Below are 25,441 nucleotides of genomic sequence, written 5' to 3'. Positions count from 1 at the left end.
TAATAATAATGATGATGATTATAAGTAACACTTATAGAATGTTTACTATGTGTTGGGAAGCAATGTGTGGGGAACCTGTGGCCTTGAGGCCACATGTGGCCCTCTAGGTCCTTGAGTGTGGCCTTTTGACTGAGTCCAAGTTTTACAGAACAAGTCCTTAAATTAAGGGGATTTGTTCTGTGAAGTCTGGATTCAGTGAAAGGGCTGTACTTGAGGACCTAGAGGGCCACATGTGGCCTTAAGCCTGCAGGTTTCCCATCCCTGTACTGAACACTTTACAATTATTGTCTTATTTGTTTCTTACAACAGCCCTGGGAAGTAGGTGCTGTTTTTCTCCCCTTTGTATTGATGAGGAAACTGAGGCAAGCAGGGGTTAAGTGCCTTGGCCAGGATGACAAAGCTAAGGAATATCTGAGGCCAGATTTTAATTCAGGTCTTCCTGACTCCAGTTCTATCCATTACATCACCTCATGGCTTCATTTAAGCCAATGAGTCTTTTTTTTTTAATTTATTTTATGAATTTATTTTGATTTAGCAACAATCATTTCCATATGCTTTTGAATTTACAATTTTTCTCCCCCTTCCTCCCCACCACCCTCACCAAGATGGCGGACAGTCTGATATAGGCTATACGTTTACATTCCTATTAAACATATTTTCACATTAGTGATGTTGTAAGCAAAAATTAAAACCAATAGGAGGAACCATCAGAAAGAGGAAACAAAACTCAACAGAAGAGAAAAAAAAAAGATAGCAATTCAACTTCGATAGTTCTTTCTTTGGATGTGGATAGCATTTTCCATCACGAGGCCTCTGGAGATGTCTTAGATCCTTGAATTGCTGAGAAGGGTTAAGTTTATCAATCTTAGTCATCGCACAACGTGTAAGCCAATGATTCTTAACCTGTTTTGTGTCATGGCCCCCTTTGGCAGTCTGTTAAGCCAGTAGGCCCTTTTTCAGAATAATGTTTTAAATGAATAAAAGAAGATACTAGGATTACAAGGGATATCAGTTATATTGAGATATAAAAATATTTTTGCAACAAGTTCATGGGCTGCAAATTACCAATCCTTACTGTAAAAGGTCTCTTTCGTTTGAGTTTTGAAGGTGGTTTGAGCTGGAGAGAAAATGCATTTCAGTCATGAGGGACAGCCAAGGCAAAGGCAGAAATGGCTACGGAGCTCCATGTGGGAGGAATATCAAGGAAGCCAGTTTGACTGAACCATAGACTACTGGAATAACATCATTGTGTGATAAGGATCAGAAAAATCAGTGAGCGAGGTTGTAAACAGCTGAAAAACCGAGACAGGGAGGCAGCTGGGAACTACTGGAATTCTTTGAGTAAGGGACTGCCATAGTTAGACCAGTGCTTTAGGAAAATCCGTTTGGTAGCTGTGTGAAAATGGGCTGGAGTAAGGAGAGAATTGAAGCAGGAAAAACAATAAGGAGAAGTGCTAGGACCTGTATGAGAAGGGAGAAAGGGGACTGATGTGAAAGAAGTGGGAGAGGTAGAAACAATGAGATTTGGCAACCCTTTGGCTCTGTGGAGTGAGGGAGAGCGAGGCATGGAAGATGATGCTGTGGTTGCAAACCTAGATGACTGGCAGATGTTGCCTTTGGCAGAAATGCTGAAGTTTGAAAGGTTTTGGTGGACAGATGTTGATTTCTGTTTTGGATGTGGTGAGTTGTGACTGGAGCTTGGGAAAGAGATGAGGGTTGGTTGATTGATGGAGTAGTCCTCTATGTAGAGGTGATAGTTAAACCTGTAGCAGTAGATGTGGTTACCACCATAAGGACAGAAAACAGAAGAGAGCCGAACACCCACACTTATGGGCTGAGATGTAGGGTGCTCCAGAGGGAAAAATAACACATACAATACATGCCGTCAATTCAGAGGAAGTAGAAATAATTTTGAGTTGGTTATGAACTTCATGAACAGGTAGAATTTGAGGTAGGTTTTGACAACGTAGTTAAAATTAATAAGTTCTTTTTTGTGTGAGTGGGTGGGAATTGTTGGATTTGCAACAGTCTCTTGTGTTGAATTGTAATTCCTTTTATTCTTCCTATAATAGAAGTTGTAACTCATCAGATTTTTGAAGTAAAAATTTTTGTGTGGGTTTAATTTTCTTGTAACTTTATCAAGTGAATAATACAGCTTTACAACATTCCCTATTTTCATTTCTTAATGGAGGTCTTAAGCAAAACTCTAAAATGCTTCAATTGAGCCCCAAATTTTGGTTGTAGTTTTATATATATATATTAGGAAAGAATAATTTTTTGTTTGTTTAACCTTGAGGGAATGCTTTAGAAAAATTATATAATTGTATTGAATAACTTGTTTTAATATTGCATATTTTTAAAGAGAAAAAAGACATCTTTATAGTCACCTTGTATTTGTATCCCAGCACTTAGCTCAGTGCCTTACTCATAATTAGTGCTTAATAAATACTCGTTCCCTTATCTTTCATTTCTATATCTAATAGTCCTTCAAAGTCTCAACTAAAAATCCACCTTTCCCAGAAGAAACCTTTCCCAGTCCTACTTCATGCTAGCTCATGTTTTCTTTCCCAGTAGACTGTGAGCCTTTTGAGAGCAGGAACTGCTTTTGCCCCCCTTCCCTCCCAATCTTTTTTTTTAATCCTGGCACAGTATGTGCTTTAAGAAATTTATACTTGCTGACTTGACTTAAATATTTTATAAATGAATTTTCTCAAACTTTTTTTTTGCCTTTCCTTTTCAGCTTTTATGTTCTTTTCATGGCTTCCTTTCTTTTCAGATTCTGATACACATATTTGGAGAGATTTATTTTATTAATTCTGTTACTTAGAATCCTCTACTTTCCCATTTTTGAAGTAGATATAATTCATTATATTTTTAATAACACTTTTCTAAATGCATTATTCTTCTGATAGCTTGAGGTATACAATCAACTTTTTCTTATCCTTAGTAAAAGGGAGCAAGAATATCTTGCCTAATTGCTTTCCTTAGACTAAGAAGAGAAGCCAAGTGGATAGAAAGTTAGCTTCAGAATTATGAAGACCTGGGCTTCATAGATTTAGAGTTGAAAGGGAACTTAGAGACCAACCAACTCAATGTCCTCATTTTACAAAAGAGTTAACTGAGGCCCAGAGAGGAGAAGGGACTTGCCCAAGGTCCTAGAAGTAGCAAGTAGCAGAGCTATGACTAGAATTCAGGCCCTTTGGACCCCAACTCAGTATTCTTTCTTCTGCTTCATGCTGCTTCTTTGTTCATGAAGCATTTCCTAGTAATGAGATGACTTAATGCAGACGTACTTAACGCTTTTAGTGTCATAGACCCCCTTGGCAGTCTGGTGATGCCTATGGATCCCTCCTCCAAATGTTTTAAGTTCATACACTTTAGGTTAAGAACCCTATCTTAAAGTCTCTGTGAGTAGAGCACAAGTAGATTTGAGAGATCCTGGAAACATCTTCCTAAATCCAAACACAGTCCACCATATCATTTGTTTTATTCTATATCAGTTGAGGAAAGATGTATTAAACTTCCCCCATCCAGCAAACGTGACTGCATGCATATAACATTCAAATTTTCAACCAGTTGTTGTAACCCAGTGACCAAAATCCCTGACTTTTGCTTTACATTGTTTTTTCTGTGTGATTCAGTAATTAGCAGTTACACAAAATGATCGGTTATTTAGAATAAAAATTTTAGTATTATTCTTCAGTCATGTAATAAATAAATTCCTAATACCATTTTTGACTTTGTGGAGATCAGGGTTTTTTTTTTTTAACAAATTAGATCTGCTGTTTGCAAGCTAATCATTATTTGGGCATACCAGTGGTTTAGAAAATCTTTTTTCCACCCTTAAACACTGGCCTGTTATATTCAGAAAACATTCCTGATAAGAATTCTATACACTGAATTTTTTTTTCTATTTCTTGAGTTTATAAATGTGTTTTTATAATTACAGCATTTTGCATACCAGTTCATTCTTCTAATTATCCTTTTTCCAGCTTCATGGAGTAAGATATTTCTTTTTTAATTATTATTTGACTGAAATTCTCTAAGTATTTATTGGGCTACATGATCCTTATCACATGATAAAATATGTTAAGTGCTTTACAAACCTTAAAGCACTGTATAAATGCTAGCTATTAGAGCTCATACATATTTTACCCTCTTTGAAAACTATATGTATGAAATTGGTGAGTGAGGTGTGAGGGAACATAGCTGTGATATTTTAATTGTTGAATTGTTTTACTTACCTACAAATAATTTTATAGAAGAACAGTTATTTTTAAAATAACACCCCAAGAACCCTAAAAATTCTTCTTTGCTATTAGCATTATTAAAAATGTAGATGCTGTTGTTAATTGTACCTTATCTTGTGTTTTTACATAATGATAGCTAACATACATATATTTTAAGGTTTACAGTGTACTTTACATATATTATCTTATTTGATCCTCACAACAACCTTGTGAGCTAGTTGCTATTATTGCCCCCATTTTACATATGAAGAAACTGAGGCTAAGATAAATGAAGCAACTTGACTAGGTCACACAAACTAGTAAATGTGTGAGAGGGGATTCTACCTTAAGGCTTCCTGATTCCAGTTGCAAGTCCTTAGCTATATGCCACCACCTTTAAGAAAATTAAGAAAAGGATCATACCCCAAACAAATTAATTAGGACAAGGCCTTCTAATTATTAATGCTTTTTTGGGTTCAAAAAAAGATTATACCTCCATAACAAGCTATGTTATGGTATGGAGGGAGGTCTCATATTTACTCTTGAGATTTTTCAAATCATTAAGGGAGAAGCAAATTTCAGGTGGGTATATCACACCTAATCTTTATACTATTTTTAAAATATACTAGTTCTGTTTGGCATTTCAGGGACCTCGAGCTACAACAGTTTATTAAATTGTCTGCTGAGATGTGGAGGAGTTATGATCAGTATTAGTGGAGGGAATACTGCCATGGACAGAGTCACAGATCTTTGAACTATCTAACTGAGCACATAAAATCAGGACAAATTAATGATAAGCAATATGATATCAAAGCAAAGGGTCAAATTAAATTTGTCTGAAATGTGGAATTTGAATTGGTCTACTCTTATTGCAGAAGTTGAGATGAAGGATTGAGATGTGGGAAATGTACTTTTTTTTCCCTCTTAGAGAATTTTTTCCCTCTGAGGACCTGTGATTTCATTGGCATACACTTTTAGTGTAGAAACTCTCTCCACAGATCTGGAGGGGAGAGAGAGAGAGAGAGAGAGACAGACAGACAGACAGACAGACAGACAGACACATACATACACACATACACATACACATACATACACATACACATACACATAGACATGCTTGGATGCTCTTATTTTGCCCAGGCTACAAGTGCAGTGGCCGCTTATAGCCCAATCTCAATACTGATTGACACAAAAGCTTTAAGCTACTTCATTTTCAACATGGGAAAAATGCCCTTCTTTGGGCCCTCCTCTCTTGGGTACTCACCATATTGGTGCTGGACTTACTTCATACGCTCAAAACTCATGAACTCAAGTCATCCACTACCCTTAGCCTCCCTAGTATCAGGAACTATAGGCATACCCACCACACCTGGCCACATATTTATTACAATATAATTTTTGTGTGCCCATTGTACTTATAAATGAAATCAAAGCTCGAGGATTATTTAAAATTGGAAGCACTTGATTTAATTTTATAAGCTTTTTCTAGTCTTATTTTTTATGCTTCCCTGCCTTTCGCATTGTGTTTTCATATTTTTGCTGTTATTGTTTTTTTGTTGTTGTTGTTGCTGTTGTTAGGTAGTGGGGTTAAGTGTCTTGCCCAGGGTCACACAGCTAGTAAGTGTTAGGTGTCTGAGGCCCAATTTGAACTTAGGTCTTCCTGACTCCAGGTTGGTGCTCTATCCACTGTACCACCTAGCTGCCCCTGTTTTCATACTTTTGATTAGCTAGCTGGTGCTACTTTCCATTGGCTATTTGAATATATTTCCTGATTCAAATTTGCTTCTCAAGTTTTTAAACTTTATTGTATCAAGTTCCAAGTTTTTTTCATTGATAAGACCAGTTTTCTGGACCTTAGCAGATTCACTTAACCCTAAACTTCTGTATGTGTTTGATTGTCCCACATGTTCAGTATACCTTATTGTTGGTGCTCCTTTGTATGTTCAGTGACTGAGGAATGCCAAGGACAGAGTAGTTATCATCATATTGCACCCTATATATTGGTTTCCTAAGGTACTTTTCAAGCTATGTTGCTGGTGATCTCAGAGCCTGCTTGCTCCAAGGGAAAATGAACATAGGAGGGGAGAGCATAATGGGATGGCTCACAGAGAGGGCATTGACTTATATCCCCTAAACAACAGAGAAAATTAGGTTAATTACTTTATTTTCTGTCTTATGTTCCCATGATCTCCCGTGTTTGTGCTAACTTTAACGATTAATTAGCTAATTAATTAACCTTCATTCTCTAGTGGTGTAAATAATGGAAGCTGAGTAGTAAGAAACATAGTTCTAATAAAAAATAGTATAAGAATAATAAAAACCCTAATTTTCAAAAGGTCCCCCTCCCTGGTATGTAAGAAAATTATTAGACATTTTCCATTTCACTTGCTGCATGCATACATATTTTTTCACATACATTTTACTTTGGAGGCTATAAATACTTCATGACTTGAAGTCATACATGAATATGAAGAAGAATGTGATGTTAAAAAGATGGGCTTTTGTTTTTCAAGGAGACAATTGAGTTCACTTAAAAGAAATTCAATACTACAATCTTCAGAGAATTAAAGTTGAAGATCACATGTCATGCAGTGGAAAGGCACACGGGGAATTGGCTCAGGAAGCATCACACTACAAGCAAGGAAATACTTGTAAATGATAAGGAAATTTTTCTCAGAAATGTGTAATTAGGAAAAAGATCAACTACTCATTCAGTAAGAGTGAGGAACAGCTAATGGACATCCCCTGTGCTTCACTGATATCCACTCAATGTAAAGAGAAAGCAAGGAAAGTTCCTGGAGCATTGTGTGAAGTTATAGGAGGCAGTGAGTGACATAATTCATAGTCATAAAACTGCAAAGGCAGAATATTGATATTCTAAAGTGGATCTTTCTTTCAGAGAGAAGCCTGAGTTATTAAAAGAACTTTGAAAATCATCCAGAGGGCAGTTGAGTGGCACATAGTAGCCATAAGCAGGCTGTACTGTACAACAATAAGCAGTTACAAAGGAGAAGTACAATAGCACATCATCATAGAAATGTATGAGCAAAAAAAGATGGGCTGGTCATATGAGAACGAGGGTTACTGGTGGACTGACATTTCATAAACTCATATGGTTAACTCATTTTTTTTTTGAGCCATAAAGTTTAGATTTTTGTTTTCTTTCTTCTTTTGTGTAAAGATGGACTTTTCCAGCTGTGAGCAGGGCCAGGGAATCCAAGCCCAATAGTTTCAGGCCACCAGATCACGGGCTCTTGTCCCCATTCCTCCTTCAGTCATCTCTGCCTGGCTCTAGGCCGGAAGCACTGCTGGTTCCAAGCTGCTGTTCACTGAGTTAACTCATTTTGTTGAGAGAAACTGAGGAGAATCTGGAGCATGCTGGGTGGACTCTGTGGCAAATTTAGTGGGAGAACATGAACAAGAATCAATAACGCAGGACGGGTAGACATGGATTAGATACAATCTGCAGCTTTGGTGGGAATACTGTTGACGTATTTGAGTATGAATAAGACTACACATGGTGGGTAGTCTCTCCATATCACTTGCAGTTTGCATCATTGCCCGGAGTACCCACATTGTTGAGATCACAGATTCATCACAGTATTGGAGAATACATTTTTGATCATGTTTAAATGTGAAAGGCAATATGTATATAAGTATTTTGGGGTAGTAGTTTCATTAAGCAATAGAAATTTTCTAGTTGTACACAAAACAGTCATTCTAATACTTGTTGAATATCACAGTACCAATGCACATAATAGGTGTTCAGTAAATCCTTAGTGACTTAGATTTTGTGTAATAATAAAATAATGTTTTGAAACCATATGTATCATTCATTTTTGTGCAAGGATTTACTTTTGGTTCCTTTACTGGGAAGATTACAAAAGATGCAGGCTAGTAAGACATCTTGATAGTATTAGCAAGTGGTAGCATTGTTAAAAAGGGATACATAGGGACAGACTGATTTTATGGGGTCTAATAATGTGACCAAATGTTACTAACATTATAACATTTTTTTTCTTTGGTTGGATGTGATAAAAGCTTACTATATATTGAGTCATAATTTCTTTTGTGGGGTCATTCTGGCTACCTGATTCAAAAATTGGAATTGTTATATTTTTTGCAAAACTCAGATAAAAATGTTATATTTTAACAGGTGCTCACCTCCAGTAAAGCTCAGATGCTTAAGTGTTTTTTGTTGTCTTGACATGTAATATGCAGTCCATTTAGGTATGTTTTAAGCAGGACGTTTGAGAAGATGCTTTAAGTTTTTCACTTTAATTTTCCTATATCATATCACTTTGATAAAGACCAGTGATACAGAAGCAAGGTCAACTTTTGGAAAAGGATTTATATAGTCCATACTTCTTTCAGTTCTTGAAAAATTGTGATTTTTAAAAACTGCTTCTGTATTCTAACCCAGCCAAACAATTTTATGTTGTGTTAAAAGATTGCCCTGAGCAAGTGAGACCTTTTTTTTTAAATTTAAGATATTCACAGTGACCAGTGTTAGTGTCCCTTGACATTCAATGAAAAGAAAAGAGGTACAGGGAGCTGTTTTAGTTGAATAATGGACTTGCCAATTAGCCATCAAGTGCTTCCATCTGTGAAATTGTTGATCAGATGGGTTAGCTGGGATGTTTCCAGACTAGGGCATCATAAATGGCACTTGAAAACTGTCACTTTGATGATGAGGTTTCAAGCATTACACTGCTTGATGCTGTGCAACCCTTTCTCCTCCCTCCTTCCCCCCCCCATGTTTTTTTAGAACACACTGATCCTACTTATGAATTCTATGGCATCAAGAAAACTTGGGAGACCTGCCACTGATGTAAAATTCTGCTTAATCTGCTGCTCTGGCCTGTGCTTGGATTAAACAGAGTGTTAACATGACCTTTAAAGTAATGTGGTTAGTGATCTGATTGGCACAGGAAGGTTATGTTCTTTGTCCATGAGCCATAAAGTTGGCAAACATTGTCAAGTTTTTTTGCATTTTCACACTAACATAAACTAATTTTAAAGTGTCTCTCAAGGAAAGGTGTAGTAGCCCAAGGCTACTTAAGTTTTGAGATTTCCACATGTTAACAACTGCGTGAAATGATGTTGAAGTCAGGCCTATAAAGTATTCAAAAGTGTTTTTGTTTTAATAATAGGGACTAGTGTTTAGTAATTCCTTTTATAAAATGAAATTTCAGTCCTTTGGTAGTTAAGAGTTATAAATTGGTCAAGATAATGCCACAAATCTTTGGAATAATTACAAAACTTAGGAAAAATCAATAGAGTGAAACTTCAAGATACAGAAGATCAGTTTTTGTTTCCAGTAATTCTGAAATACTTCCTACTCCTCTCTCTTCTGTTTTATACCTTTTCTTACATTCTTTTTCCTGTTCTCTTGATCTTAAAACTTGAAATACTTAAAAACTAAATGCATATATTGGAAGCTAAAAATACTACATAAAACATTTTATAGATGTAAAATCATTTTAGATGCATATACTTTGGTTAAATATAGGTTTCAGTTATAGAATATGTAAATATTTCTCTGCAAAGTAAACTTGTTTTAAAAATGTGAATTTTAAGAAGTTTAACTGCAAATATAGTTGTAATAGCAGATCTCATCTTCTAATCCCCTACCTATCAATTGGCAGGCATTTCTTAAGGATTTGTTTATGTAGCAGATGCTGGGAATAGGAGGAAGTGTACAAATAGATATGTCCTTAATCTCAAAGGATTCTCTTTTTCCTACATCCCTTTGTTATGTTACTTCTACCTGATGTGCCTTTTTCAGCTTTGTTAAACTTCTTACTTTGTCTTTCTCCTTTTCCTATTTCACATAATTTTCATACCAAGAAGCCTCTATAAACTCCTCTTTGTGTTTTATTTATGCCCAACTACTTTACTATTTGCCTATCAGACTGCAAGTTCCTAAAGAGAAGCCATGCAACTTTAACTTGAGTTGTTTTTTTTTTTTAATGGCACATAGAACAATGTCATGTATGCATGGGAGTTTAACAATGTTGAGGTTGTGACCAGGATACATTTTATGTCTTACAGACTGCCAAATCTACTGCCTCCTAGCACTGAACCACTGGGGCTTAATACTAGCTTTAATTCCTAGTTATCAGTTGGCAGATAACCAAAACACCTAAGAATGAGGGCTAACCAGAGCTAGTGGTTTTAAATTCCATTGAAATTCTCAGAATGTCTTTGGATTTATCCCATCTTGAAAATGAGATTGACAAAAGTAATTTTGAAAGGCAGAAGTGTTTCAGTATTAAAAACATCAGTTTGGTACTTATAACTTTATTACTTGAAAACAATCTTCCTGTTGCATTCTGTCCATTCTAATTTGGTGTTATAAAGTATTATCTGTAGCACAAATTTTTCAGTTTTTTTCTTCTATCTCCTTTTATTCTTTCTTGCAACACATTTACAGCCTCATTCAATTCAATAAACATTTTTTAAAGGCCTTCTGTGTCCAGTGTAAGCACTGGTCTAAGGACAGGAAGAAGAAAAAACAAAAACAGTCCGCCCTTTCAAGGAGCTTACATTCAGCATAGTGTTTAAAGTAATCAAAAGAGATTTCTCTTAAACAAATGGAAGCACATAGCAGTTATGTGTTTTTGTTTGCCTTGGCAGTCTCAAAATAATTTACTTAGAACTGGAGAACTTTTAAGGGCAGCTAGGTGGCGCAGTGGATAGAGCACCAGCCTTGAAATCAGGAGGACCTGAGTTCAAATGTGGCCTCAGACCAAACACTTGACACTTACTAGCTGTGTGACCCTGGGCAAGTCACTTAACCTCAATTGCCTAAAAACAAAAACAGAACTGGAGAACTTTTTTTCTGTAACTCTGTCATTGATGCATTTAGATTACCTTCAGATATGTATAAAGTTATGTTAATAGTTTTCACAATTCTGTTTCCTTGACCTATAGGTCTTTAGAGTGCCTTTCAAGAGTATGCCAGTTATTGATGTAGGTGGCCTTTGAACTAAGCCTCAAAGGGAACTGAAGTTTCTAAGAGGCAGGAATGAAGGAGAGCATTTTAGGCATGGTGAACATCCTGTGTAGAGGCACAAATGGGAGACATATGAAGTCTGTATTGGAAATGGCAAATAACATGTAATCAGCCTATTAGAAAGAATGCTGGAGCTAGATATTGAAGGGTTTCAAATGCCAGAGTCCATATTTTATCCTAAGGGCAATGGGGAACTATTGAGACTTCTTGAGTAGACTATGTCAGGAGAGCTTGAAGAGGGATCCCTAGCACGCTGAGAATCCCCTTTGGGCTTGGAAGGATGTGGATGGGAGTCCCAGAAAATAGGCAAGTATAGCTGGATTGCCACCTGTATCGTTGATTGGGGTACTCACAACATTGAAATTATAGATCCATTGGAGTACTAGAGTATTGGAGTTATTTGCTCTTTCATATTTCATAACTACAAATAGTAGTTAATGGAAAATTATTGTCCCGTATACATATGCATTCACCTGGAAGCGTACATGGAGGTGAACCTGTTACATTTGAAACCCTGGAACAAGGAGAGGACTAAGAGGACAATCTGAGGAAGATACACATGGTACAGTGCCTGTGCCTTACCCTTCTTGGAGTGGACGACCAGCCAGATAAACAGATGTACCCAGATCCCAGTGGTAAACAAGTCAGTGAAGGAATCATGGTAGTGATGGATATGTTTACAAATAATGATCTCTTGGGCTTGCTGATAGGATAGATTAGTGCTATTTCTGAGGCTGCTTTGAATCTACTCTGTATTTATCTTGTTATGTATCCATTTATATATGGTTACTTCCCCTAGCTACATTATAAACTCCTTGTACGCAGGACTATTTTCATTTTTTTCTTTGTATTCCCAGTGCTTGGGCATAGTGCCTATTATATATTTATTACACCCTGTCTGTTGTGTAGTAAGTATTAATAAAAGTTTGTTGGTTGGTGTTTTGAAAACTATTCAAAGTAATCATAATCTTTCATTATAAACTAGAATTCATTTAAGTAAGTGTAAACAGAAAAACCAATTCTCAATTCAATAAACATTTATTAACCACCTGCTCTGTGCCAGGCACTATGCTATACATTGGGGGTACAAAAAGAGGCTAAAGACGGTCCCTGTCCTCAAGGAGCTTACAATCTAATGGAGGAGACAACATACAAATAAATATGTATAAAGCAAGCTGCATGCAGGATAAATAGGAAGTAATTGACAGAGGGAAGGCACTGTAATTAAGACTGGTTAGGGAAGGCAGTGGTAGGAGGTGGGATTTTAGTTAGGACTTAAAGGAAGTCAGAGAGTTCAGTGGGCAGAGTAGAGGAAGGAGAGCATTCCAGGCCTGGGGGACAGCCAAAGATTGTGTGTCTTGTTTGTGGAACAGCCAGGAGACCAGTGTCACAGGATTGAAGAGTACATATTGGGAAGTAAGGTATAAGACAACTGAAAAGGTAGGAGGGGGCTGAGTCATGAAGGGCTTTGAATGCCAGAATATTTTGTATTTGCACCTAGAGGCTATAGGAAACCACTGATGGAGGGAAGTGACATCGTCATACTTGTATTTTAGGAAAATCACTTTAGTGGCCGAATGGATTGGAGTGGGGAGAGACTCAAGGTAGGCAGACTGTTGGAGTAATCCAAGTGTTAGGTGATGAGAGCCTTTATGATGGGTGGTATCAGAGGAGAGAAGGGCATATTCAGAAATGTTGCATAGGTGAAATTGACAAATGTTGCCAACAGATTGGATGGGAGGAGAGAGGGTGGGAGACGGTGAGGAATTTAGGATGATTCTTAGGTTGCCAGCCTGGAGGACTAGGAGGATGGTGTTGCCCTCTAGAGCAGGGGTGGAGAATGGGCAGCTTTGAGGCCACAGTGTGGCCTTCTAGGTCCTTGGGTGCAGCCTTTTGACTGAGTCCAAGTTTTACAGAACAAATCCTTTTATTAAGATGATTTGTTCTGTGAAGTTTGGATTCAGTCAAAGGGCCACACTTGAGGACCTAGAGGGCCACAGTTTCCTCACCCCTACGTAAGAGCGGGGAGGGTTTAGGGTGAAAGATAATGTGTTCGGTTTTGGATATGTTGAGTTTAAAATGTACTGAACATCCGTTCAAGATGTCTTGGAGGTTGGAGATCAGCAGAGAGACTGGGGCAGGAAAGGTAGATTTGAGAATCATCAGCAAAAAGATGGTAATTAAATCCATGGGAGCTAATGAGATCACCAAGTGAAGTAGTATAGAGGGAGAAGAGAGCCCAGGAAAGAACCCTGAGGGAAACCTACAGTTAGAGGGAGTTATCTGGAGGAGGATCCAGCGAAAGAGACAGAGAAGGAGCAGTTAGATAGGTAGGAGGAGAACCAAGAGAGATTTGTGCCCCCAAAACCTAGAGAGTATCAAGGAGGAGAGATTGATCAACAGTGTCAGAGGCCACAGAGAGGTTAAGGAAAATGAGGGTTGAGAAAAGGCCATTGGATTTAGTAGCTAATAGATCATTAGTAAATTTGAAGAGAGCAGTTTTGGTGGAATGATTAGGTCAGAAGCCAGATTTTAAGGGGTTAAGAAGAGTAGGAGGTGAAAAAGTAGAGGCACCTATTGAAGTTGTCCTTTTTAAGAGATTTAGACACAAAGGACAGAAGAGAAATAAGATGATAGTTAGCAGGGCTGGAAGGATCAATTCAGGGTTTTTTCAGGATAGGGGAGACAAGATCATGTTTGTAGGCAGTAGGAAATGAATCAGTAGAGACAGAGAGATTGAAAATAAGTGAGAGGGGACAGCTAGGTGGTGCAGTGCATAGACCACTGGCCCTGGAGTCAGGAGGACCTGAGTTCAAATGTGGCCTCAGACACATAACACTCACTAGCTGTGTGACTCTGGGCAAGTCACTTAACCCCAATTGCCTCACCCAAAAAAAAAAAAAGAAAGAAAAGAGAAGAGAAGAGAAGAAATGAGAGAGTGGAGATGGCAGATGTCTTGGAGAGTAGAAGAGTTAGTCTTGGTTAAGGAGTAAACCACTTCACCATATGAAACTGATTAAGGAGAAAGTGTCAAAAAGGCACCTGAATGATAAGAGATAAGGAAGAGAGTTTTTACTGAATTGTTTCATGTTTTTTTCTGTAAAATGTAAGGCAAGTTTCTTTACCTATCTGATCAAAGTAGATGATCAAGATAGTTGAGGAATATTGGTAATAAAGAGATTTATTTGTGTTATATGTTGTCCCAAATCTGATTCCATAGGGCATAATCCATTGGCATTGCCCACCTCAGTTTCTTGTTTCTTTTTTGGTGTGCTTCCTTCTCTGGGCAGTGGGATCCCATAGCACTTGGGTTGAGGCCCTGTCACAACAAAAGAATTCCTTTGACCCCTCTGCATATACTAACCCCAAAAGAGCTAAGAGTGCCTAACTAAAAAAATTCAGGGAAGAAATCATGAGTCTTTTTAAAAAGGATTAGCTTATAAAGAATAACTATATCAAGTTGATAATAACTCAATATTTCTGTAGTTTTTAAGATTAACAAAATGCTTTAGTCATAACCTTGTGAATTAGGTACTGAAAATACATTTTGCTGATTTTTATAGATGAATGGAAGAATGGATGAATGAACAAAAAATTCCATGAACAAAGATTTTAGATAATAAAACTAGGTGAATTGTAGATGCTAAATTGTTTCTTTATCTCCATTTTACAATTGGGTAAACTCAAGTACATTTCTTTTAAAGTAATTTGATCAAGGAGGTAACTAGGTGGCATAGAGGGCTGAGCCTGGAATCAGGTAGACTTGAATTCAAATCTGACCTCTGCTGTTAGCTATGTGATCTTGGGCAAGTCCTTTGACCTCTCTCTACCTCAGTTTCCTCATCTGTAAAATGAGGCTAATAATAGAACCAACCTCCCAGGTGTTGTTAGAATAAAATGAGATAATACTTGTACAGCACTATGTACATGAAAGTTATTAGTATGGTGGTGATTTATTACTATTACTACTATTATTAAAATCATAAATATTATCATCATCATCATCATCATCATCAAGGTAACAGCTAGTAACTTGATAAAGCCAGTATTCAGATCTCCAAGCTTTCCAATTCCAGATCCACAGATGTTTCTGTCACACAATAGTTGCCTCGTGATGTCAAGTTAGCTGTTTTCTCAAGCTAGAGAACAAAGAAACCTATAACGCCATTAGATGATGGTTCATGTGAGTTGCTGGAACATTGAAGACTTGATCACTTTATCTTGATGACTTGGGCAAATTAATTTAGCTAAATGATTCCTCCTTGGGCAGGTATTTGTTTTGCTTTAGTTTAAGCCTAGAGAAAAAGGCTAAAATAATAGAAAGAATACTAGATTTGTAGTGAGGAGACCTGGGTTTGAGTTAGAAGTTTTGCAGTTTACTAGCTGTTACAACCTTGGGGAAGCCATAACCTCTTTTAATCTTACCTGTAAAATGGGGATGATATTTGCATATGAGTATAAATAAGTAGCATTCTAGGACTAGGTTGTAATCTGCATATACTATTATTAGTACATTTAAAAAATAATCATGGGGGAAGAATGGCAAAAAAGTTATATTTCATTTCATTTACGGAGTTTGGAAACTTATGTTTATAGGTACAGTCACATTTGACCACTCGTTCTGAGGCTCCAGATAGAATTGTATTTGATACAAACTTTGAATACACAGATGTAGCTGGGTTGTTTTTTTTGTTGTTGTTGTTGTTTTTTAATAATAATTGGATATATGGTTCCAATGATGCTAATATTTTGTCCTTTGTGAAATGTTCCTAACAAAAAAGTTGTTATCACTAATATTTGGAACTGAGATATTTAAATGGATATATTTCTCTCTTTCTCTCTCTCTCTCTCTGTCACACACACACACACACACACACACACACACACACACACACACACACACTCTTTCCTACTATCCAAACTAGTGATTTCATCACTATGGAGAGCTTCTTCTGTAGAAACTCTCTCAAACTGACACAGATTGGCAGCTCATAGTAATTGACATAGTATTATCCTAGTCTTCTAAGGCTCTAAATATTTAACTCATTTACCCATTGTAGTGCATCCAATATGTTGCAGAGATGATATTTGACTCTTTGGTTGATGGTTCCAAAACCATCCTTCTAAAACACGTGCATACACGCGCACATATTTCTATGTAATTCATATATAAGATGTGTATATTACACACTACATCTCTGGGTACTAAAAGAGCTGGCAGGTTAGGGGCTTCACTTCCATTCCTAGCAAAATTCTAAAATGGATTATTAAAGAGATGGCTAATGAACATTTATGGAAAAAAAAAAGAAATATAACCAAGAACCTAGATGGCTTCTTCAAGAACAGATCATTCCAGGCCAATCTTGTGTCCTTTATTGACAGAATTATTAAATTGGTAGATAAAGGAAATACTATAGATATAATTTATCTAGATTTTCACAAAGGGTTCAATGAAACGCCTCGCACTATTCTTGTGGGAAAAGGTGGGAAGATGTGAGTGGATTAGCCAAGAGAATTGTTTGAGGGATTCGGGACTCATTGAAGGACCAGATCCTATGGTAGTCATCATAAATGGTTTGTGAACATGAACGGAAGAGAAGCTGTCTTTTGGAGTGATTGCCCTAGGTGGTTGTGTTTAGTGCTTCTCTTTTTTATATTTTTGTCAATGACTTTGAATATCATAAATGACATGCTTATCAGATTAGCAAATGACACAAAGCTGTAAGGGATAGCCAACCATTGGACAACAAACAGAATCAAGATCCAAAAAGGATCTTAACAGGCTAGGACATTGAGCTGGTGAATTTTCATGAAAAAGATGATATTGAGTAATTATTAATGTAAAGTCTTAACACTTGGTTTCAAAAATCAGCATTATAAACACCAGGGTGGCATTAATTTTTAAAAAATACTTAGGGTTTTTAGTGGGCTGTGGGCTCAGTGATTCTACAGTGTGAATAAGTGAATGAAAAAGGCATTTTTTAAGCACTTACTAAGCCTGGGAATATTTGATGTTATGCTATGAAATTCTTTTCTAAAATATCATGAATGTGAAAATCACAAAATTTAAGAGAACTTGTCCTCACTTAGACTTTATTTTTTACAATTATTCACATAACAAGATAAATTCTGTGCTTTTTGGTAATAGCTTTGTGACACCTTGATTAAACAGTCAATAAGTGTAGTGTCTTCTGGAATACTTAATTTGCTAGCTAACTGAAGGTGGTTTACCGAGATTTCATCATATGTCTCTATATCCCCCTTCAGTCCTGTCTCTCCTCATTCTCACTTCTATTTTATTTCATCTTTTTTCTACCTCTTACCAACACAGCTCTTCTTTTCATTGCTGATCTGTTCTTTCTTCCTGCTTTTCTAATTTATTTCACTCAGCTTTTCTTTCTCTGAATGAGATAACGTATTGAAAGCACTTTGAAATCATTTATTCTAGGTAGCGAAATTGCCTTAGTCAGTACCTAAAGGTAGAATCAGGATAAGTTATATAGTCCAGCCCAGCTGCAGTACTAATAGTATAAAATTTTCTTCCATGCCAGTAGAGACCTGGTTTACCAGCTAATCCAAAATGAAGATGTCCCCACCTTAAAAGGGATCTGTTCCCTTTTCCTCCTCTGCTGTGTCTGTAATTATCTAGTCAACTTAGGATGATTTAAGTATTAATTTCTCAGACCTTGAATGATCTGTATTCTATGATCTAGGAATCATCTTATACCAGTACAGAATTTCAGAGTTATGGATTCACTTTTGGAGACATCTTTCATTAGTCTAGCAAACCTGCTTTAGAGGAAGGAGGGTTTGGTTAATAGAACCTCTACAAGCCAGTTGGAGAAAAGTTGGCCTTCTCTTACAGTAATCTTGGTCTTCAAGCAAATTATATTTTAAAAGAGAAAAAAGTAGTATTTTTTTTTTACAAAACCAAATCTAATGGTAAATGTCAAAAAAGACTTGTGGAAAAAACATACTACATCTTGTTAATGTGATTTACTGCTTCTTAGACAGTGAAAAAACACTAGATTTAATATTTGTAACAGTAAATTTTTATTAAATGAAAGTCTATGAGAAAATATCTTTAACTTTTAAGATGCTCTTAAGATTCATTTAAAAAAATAATTACTCTTCTCATTTTGAGGAAATATAACAATAGGTATTTTATTAGTTAAAGATATAGTTGTGATTTGGGTGGGGTGGGGTGACTTCTCCATGTAGCCAGCATATATCAGAGAGTCAACTTCAACCTGGTTTTTGTTGTTGTAGGGCTATTTCTTTTCCACTAAGCCATTCTCAGGCAACTCTTCAAGACTGTAAATTGTAGAGCATTTGCAGATTTGTGTTGATAGAAGGAATTACTTCACCGAGAGTTACTAGATATGAAATCCTAGATATGCATTGCTTCTTCCTCACCTCATCCCCAAATTGTAATTCTTTTTTCTTAAGAATCTAATATTTGTTTTCAGTTTGTTTCATTTGAATTTTTTTTTAAAAAGCTGTCTTCATCATGAGAAGTGAAAAGCAGAAAAGTTTTGTGTTGTGTGAAGGGAAAAAATGTTTTATAAATACTTTGAGAAAGAGCCCCTACACCAGGAAGCAGGAGCCCTTGATTCTAGTTGCTGATTTGACACTCTATGAAATTGGGTTGATGACTTGTCTTCTTTGGCCAGGTTTACCAGTTTTAACAATTAAGAATAAGATGGATTTTTCAGTTCCCTTAACATTCTTTTGAGCTATAAGTTCTGTTACCAGAACCTATAAGATTATAGGAAACCAGGTCTACATTTAAACTGTTAGCTGTTAGCTTCCACAGGAGTTAATTTAGAATCCCCCTTAATTATAATATAATTTATTGGTAATTGAATGTATGCATTTATCAAAGCGTTTATCAGCAAGTGATCACAAGAACTCAACAGAGGGTCATTGGCCTAATAAGAGAACAAGGGCTCTTAGAGCAGAGGTGTCAGACATGCTGCCCATAGGCTGCATGCAGCCAACAACATTTTCAGGTGAGGCCCAAATCAGATAAAAATGTCTTTGGGAAATATTCAATAAAATAAATATAAATACAATAAAATAGTTTACATTTTAAAACTTAGTATGCAGCCTACAGGGATCTTTGTGCGTGGATTAGTGGCCCTTGTTTTTATTTGAGTTTGACACTATTATTTTAGAATATTGCAGACTGCCATAAGAGTCAGTATTGTCGATGCATGGTATAAAGCTCTTTAGTCTCTCAAAGAAAGCACATTCTTGCCCCTTCCCAGATACTTTTTGGTGGCATTGTTTTTTAAAGTCTTGAAGCAACTATACTATGATGCCTCTATTAAATCCTATGGGGATGAAATTCTAGTCTGTATCAAAGATCATGAAGTGCTGTCTATTCACTTTTAGTGGGTTAGAATAGAGTGATGGACCCCCCCCCCCCCCCCCCCGTGGACAACCCTATGGGTGATTGATTGGTACAAGGTGCCTTAATCTCATGAAACAGATGGTATAGAATCCCAACACTGGCCATAGGAAAAAGGCTGTCAGGGTCACTCCTAGTGAGAGTTTTGGGCCTGGGGCAAATTAGGCTGTTTCATATCCTCCACGTTCTCCACTTTTACCCCTTATATAAAGGCTGAAAAGTGAGTATAAAGTTGAATAAAAAATTGAAAAATCAGTGTGACATTTTTTTTTGGAGAGGCAGAAATGTAACCTAAAAGATAGCATAGAGGGTTGGATTTCCCAGGCAACCTGCCTTAATGTTGCCTTATTTCCATGCCTGAGTACTGAAGGACTTTATAGGACAGCTTTGCGTAAGTCCTCTTATTTGGTCATACCAACAATCCTGGGAAGTAGGTAGAAGTGAGAGGAATAAGGCAATGTATCAGGGAGGAAAAAAAGGAGCACGGTGACAGAGAGAATTTATTTATCCATATTGACCTGATACTCCCTATACGCTTACTTTTTTTTTTTTTACTTCTGACTATGAATTTCTGACAGTGAATTCACAGGAAGGTATTCTTTTTGTTACTAGAGGTATTAGACTAATACTGGGTCCTGTCTACCATTTACCTAAAAGCTGGCTTCATTTCATTAATAGGTGAAATAAATTAATTGATCTTGATTGTCAGCAAATATTTACTGAGTCACCACATGTCAATGGATTATAAGAAAACAATTGAAAAGATTATTCAAGTATAGAAGTTACAATATAAGCTTTTACAATAAAAACTAATGTTCTAAAAAGGTCATATAATGAAGACAGAGCCTGCCTTTTAATCAGGAAGACCTGGGTTCAAGTTATACCTCTGACCTATATTATGTGTGTGTATATATACACATATATAATATATGTACATATATAATACATATATATATATACATATAACAGTATGTGTATATATACGTGTGTGTGTATATATATATATATACACACACACACACACACACACACACACACACTCTCATACACACTACTGTAGTACAGGCAAGTATTTTTACCTGGCTAGAGAGAGCACAAAGATAGAATCACTGGTCTAGACTAGAAGGGAAAAAGACCAGAAGGGAAAAAAAAACAATAACAGAAAAGTAATCAAAGTGTTGTATATAAACCACTACTTTGATATTTTGTTATTCAAGTGGTTACCATTTAAAAATATATCAAAATATAGATACATAATATTCTACTAAAAATGCTAGATTTTTTTAACATCCGCATTTCTTGTTCTTCCTTTCTTTTTTTTTTTCCTCTTTCTCTCTTTATTTCTTTCTCTTTCTGAGAATTAATGTGCCATCTGGAAACCTCTGAGATCCTGCCATAAAAGGAATTTTGGCTTTTTGGCAACCAGTCATCAGGATATGCTGTGGCTGTACACCTTCTCAGAATAATGGAATATAATTAGAAAGGTGGACCAATTCAAAATACATTTGAAGATATATGTGTCTCAGAAGATTCTTTTTTGGATACGTTGAGGATATTTTGGAAATAATTCGATTCATATTTATACTCTTCACTGTTCAGGGCTGAGGCCATCAAGAACAGGGCATTCACATTCCTTTTCTAGAAATTCAGCATAAATCAGTACAAATAACTGAATACTTTCTATTTCAAATGCTGTCTCTGTATAGCCCACATCTTTGTTTAATGTTAGAATTAGCAAATAGAATTACAGTTTTTATTTTAGGAGAAGGGACAAGGTGGGGGACGGTTATTGCAATTAATTCTCCTTGCCTTCTGAATAATAATATCCATTGAAACTGTCAGCCTGAGGATTTTTTTTGTTAAGCATTTTTTTAAACTCTAAAAAGTAACAAGTTTTAAATTAATTGAGGGAAAACAGCTGAAATCAAGCACAGAAAGGGTTAAGTCGACATGAAAGAATTCATTTCCACTTTAATGACCTAGCCTTGCTGGGTTAGGACGATGGGGAACATGCTTCTGACTTGTACTCCTATTGCCAATTAACACCTCCTATAACAGGTTGCCTCAGCTAGTCATTGAAGCACAGGCAGTAGAAATAGTTTACATGCAGCTTGTTTTTCACACTAGTTGTTTAATACTCTCAAAATTAAAGTATTAAAAGGTTGTTTCTTACATTGCTGGGTAAGAGATAAACAATACAGTGGTAGTTATTTGTATATTTTTGTGTTGGCTTGTTTGTGTGCTATTTCTGTTTTAAAAAGGTTTTTAATTGAGGAAACCAGAGGTGGTGGCTGTGTCAAATTTTACATTTTGTGTAGAAATTGCAGGGTGTGATACTGGATACTATAAAGTTAAAGCTCATTTTGTATCAAGTTCCCAAATAATTAATGTGTTGTTATTTTTTTAAAAAGTATAATCACCTCTCTTTGTGAAGTCTAAATCCCTTTTGTTGAAAACTTGTGTGTTTAGCCCTTTTGCCATTTCAAAATCCCAAAACAGCTACATACATAGCCTTAACCAGTGCTGGGAAAATAAGCACTTTATAGCAAAGGAAGAAAAAAGCATGCTTTTCATACAAATTCTTGAACTGTTTATGTTATCACTTTTGCCAACATAATTAACTTCAACTTCAGTTTTAGACATTTGGGGAGCACTGCAGTTCAGTAGTACTATTTATTTTACATTTCTTTAAAGTGACACTTTGGTTCACGTTTAATCAGCAGGTATTTTAATAACATAATAAAATTGGCTAAATAATTGATACCAGTTCACACTAAGAGAAAGGTGGAGTAATATAACTAAGAGTGTTAACAAATTTGTTAAAAGGCCTGAGTAGGTAACACTTCGAGGCCATCGTTTTTGTGCCCGTTAATAATAGCAAATGCCTTTTTTTTTAGCACTTAGTCAACAAGGGCTGCCCAAGGAGAAGTCACGGCTTTTACACTGTATCAGATTTTAACCTCCTAAATGACAAAATGCTTGTATCACTTAATTTAGCTACAGAAATTTGTTAACAAGGTAAATCTTTAGAGCCTTAAAAAATTGTGAATACATAGCTACAAGTAAATTCTTTATAACTAAATGTGACAAATCAAAATTCGTTTTAAAGTGATATATTTATTTTCCTTATTTATGTCAGTAAAAGGTTTGAATCAGCTTTGGATAGGTGTGTATACATGCATATATGAAGACCAGCTTAACTTAAGTCTGCCTATGACTATGGTTTTTACCATATAGGCAGGTCATTTCCCTGACTCCTGCTTTTGGAAGGTTTAAAGGCAAAGAATCACCCTGGTGAGGATGTTTTGTGTTTGTTTTCCCCTTTTAAAAACTGTGTTGAAGAGAGGCAGTTTAAATAACTTTAAGATTGTTCGGTCATTTCAGTCATGTCTGACTCTTTGTGACCCCATTTGGGGTATCTTTCCAAGATACTTGAAGTGGTTTGCCATTTCCTTCTCCAAACTTTAAGAAAGCCATAGGAAAAAAGTCTTAAAGTATTAAGCAATAAATGTGGTTATTTCCGTTTTTGGTTTTTGTAAATAAGGTGTATGTGATGATGAGAGGATTTCATTAATTTTTTTTTTTTGCTTTGATTCTCTAAGGCAGTAATTTGATTCTCTAAGGACATGACATTTTGGGGAAGTTTAGGGGTAGAAGGGTGAAGTTGTATTCAGAGGGTCAGGCACTGAATGACTGAATTTGGCCTGTTTTGCAAAATAACAGGCTTTTGAATTTATTCCCACCCACCACAGCCACGCCTAAGATCCCTCCCACTTTAGTCTGTGTGTGTCTTACAAGCAGCTTAGTGTATTAGAGGTTTTTTATTGGAAAGTTATGTCAGCATCATAATTCAGCTTACCTAATGTGGAATGTAAATCCAAAAGCATGGTATTGTTCAATTAAATCATCAGTTAGTTTTAAAGCAGATATTTTCTTCTTTGTATCAAATTTTAAGCTTTGAAAATTTTATAATAGACTCAAAATTTGAATATAGGCAGCTATTATAGTTTCCATCTTATTGAAAAGAGCTTGGCTTTTTTTTCTTTAAATGTCCATTGTTGACTTAAATATAGGAGAGGTGTATTTAAAGTATCTTGAGATTTCCAAGAATAAAATGGAAATTAGTTGCAAAAATAATCAATAAAACTTCCTTCATTTATATAAAAAAGTACATATAGCATAGTATTAGACTTGTTTATTTTTCTGTCCCAAAACCTTGACCTGTTCTTAAGTTAATCTTTTGTCTGCTTTTAAATTAACTTGAAATGTTGCTCATGTTTTAACATAAAGTCTAAAAAATGGAGTACTTTCTAGCTCTTGTTTGATCATTGTAAAATATGGTAGTGCAGTTATTATGGTGATAAAATAGTTGTAAGGTCATTAGAGTTAGCTTGAATAGTTCACACATTCCATAAAGCTGATAATTTTAGAGCTATGCTGTTGATAAAGCAATAGAGAGAAACCATTTTCTCCATTAATTTTTTGTTACTTATATTAATAACTCCCTGAACCAATAAACTACTGAAAGAATTTTGGTTGAGATTTTTATTTGGAATCTAATTTGCTACTTTAAGTCCCATAGTTCCTCGCACATATTGGGTGCTTAATAAAAGTGCATTGCTTCTTTTTTCCCCCAGATGTTTATAAAGGTTAAGTAATATAGTACATTTAACTAAATATATCCACATATAGAATTTTGGGGCTGAAAAAGACCTTAAAGATGATCCAGTCCAACTCCTCTGTTTTACGGGAAGGAAATTAAACCTAGAGAGGTTAAAGCAGAGTGCCTGACATAAGTGCTTAATTTGAGGCGCTCCTTTGGCCAATCGCTCGAAGCATGGCAGCCTCACTGGTGGTTGGGGGGGGGGGCGGCCAGCATCCTGCTGGGCCTGGGCTGGTGGCAGGGGGTGGGCCAGGCCAGGTTCTAGGTCAATGGCTTCCAAGACTCCAGTTGGATTTATTGGACCGGGCAACATGGAAATCCGATGGCCAAAAACCTCATCAAACATGGATATCCTCTCATTCTTTATTATGTATTCCCAGAAGCATACAAAGATTTGAAAGATGGGGAACAGGTGGTATCTTCCCCAGCAGATGTAGCAGAGAAAGCAGTCTGAATTATTATGATGCTGCCTACCAGCAATAATGCATTAGAAGTTTACATGGGACCTAATGGGATTCTCGAGAAAGTGAAGAAGGGTTCTTTATTAATAGTTTCCAGTACAATTGACTCTGTGGTGTCAAAAGAGCTGGCAAAGGTGGGATGGGAGCTGCTTAAGCTGGGAACCTGACGTTCATGGTCGGAGAACTGGAGCAGGAGTTTGCTGCTGCCAAAGAATTGCGTGGATGCATGGGATCCAACGTGATCACGTATTGTGGAGGGATGGGAACCGAACAGGCAGCAAAGATAGGCAACAACATGCTGTTTGGCATCAGCGTGATCTGGACTGCTGAAACAATGAATCTTGGAAACAGGTTGGGTCTTGATCCAAAACTGTTGGCTAAAATTCTGAATATGAGCTCAGGTCATTGTTGGTCAAGTGACACTTACAGTCCTGTACCAGAGGTAATGGATGGAGTACCTTCTATTAATAATGGATTTGGAACATTGCTTATGGCCAAGGATCTGGGTTTGGCACAGGACTCTGTTACCAGAACAAAAAGCCTGGTCCTTCCCAGGGGCTTGTTGCACAGATCTATAGGATGATGTGTGCCAAGGGCTATGCCCAGAAAGACTTCTCCTTGGTCTTCCAGTTTCTCCAGGAGGAAGAGAGCTTGTGA

At 36.5% G+C, this 25,441-nt stretch overlaps 1 protein-coding gene and 1 pseudogene across 2 annotated transcripts in view; both read left to right on the top strand.

Annotated features, from left to right (window-relative positions):
• The window catches only part of PSMD14 (proteasome 26S subunit, non-ATPase 14), a 106,463-nt gene that overhangs the window by 20,516 nt on the left and 60,506 nt on the right, over window positions 1-25,441 (top strand). The gene's annotated exons all lie outside the window — the stretch shown is intronic.
• On the top strand, window positions 1,566-25,441 carry LOC144454240 (3-hydroxyisobutyrate dehydrogenase, mitochondrial pseudogene; annotated as a pseudogene).

This window comes from Phascolarctos cinereus, unplaced genomic scaffold, assembly GCF_003287225.1.
Source record: "Phascolarctos cinereus isolate Bilbo 61053 unplaced genomic scaffold, phaCin_HiC Scaffold_726;HRSCAF=1367, whole genome shotgun sequence".
Classification (NCBI taxonomy): Eukaryota; Metazoa; Chordata; class Mammalia; order Diprotodontia; family Phascolarctidae; genus Phascolarctos; species Phascolarctos cinereus.
The sequence above is the reverse complement of the archived record's forward strand: the minus strand, read 5'-3'. Positions and strand labels throughout refer to the sequence as shown.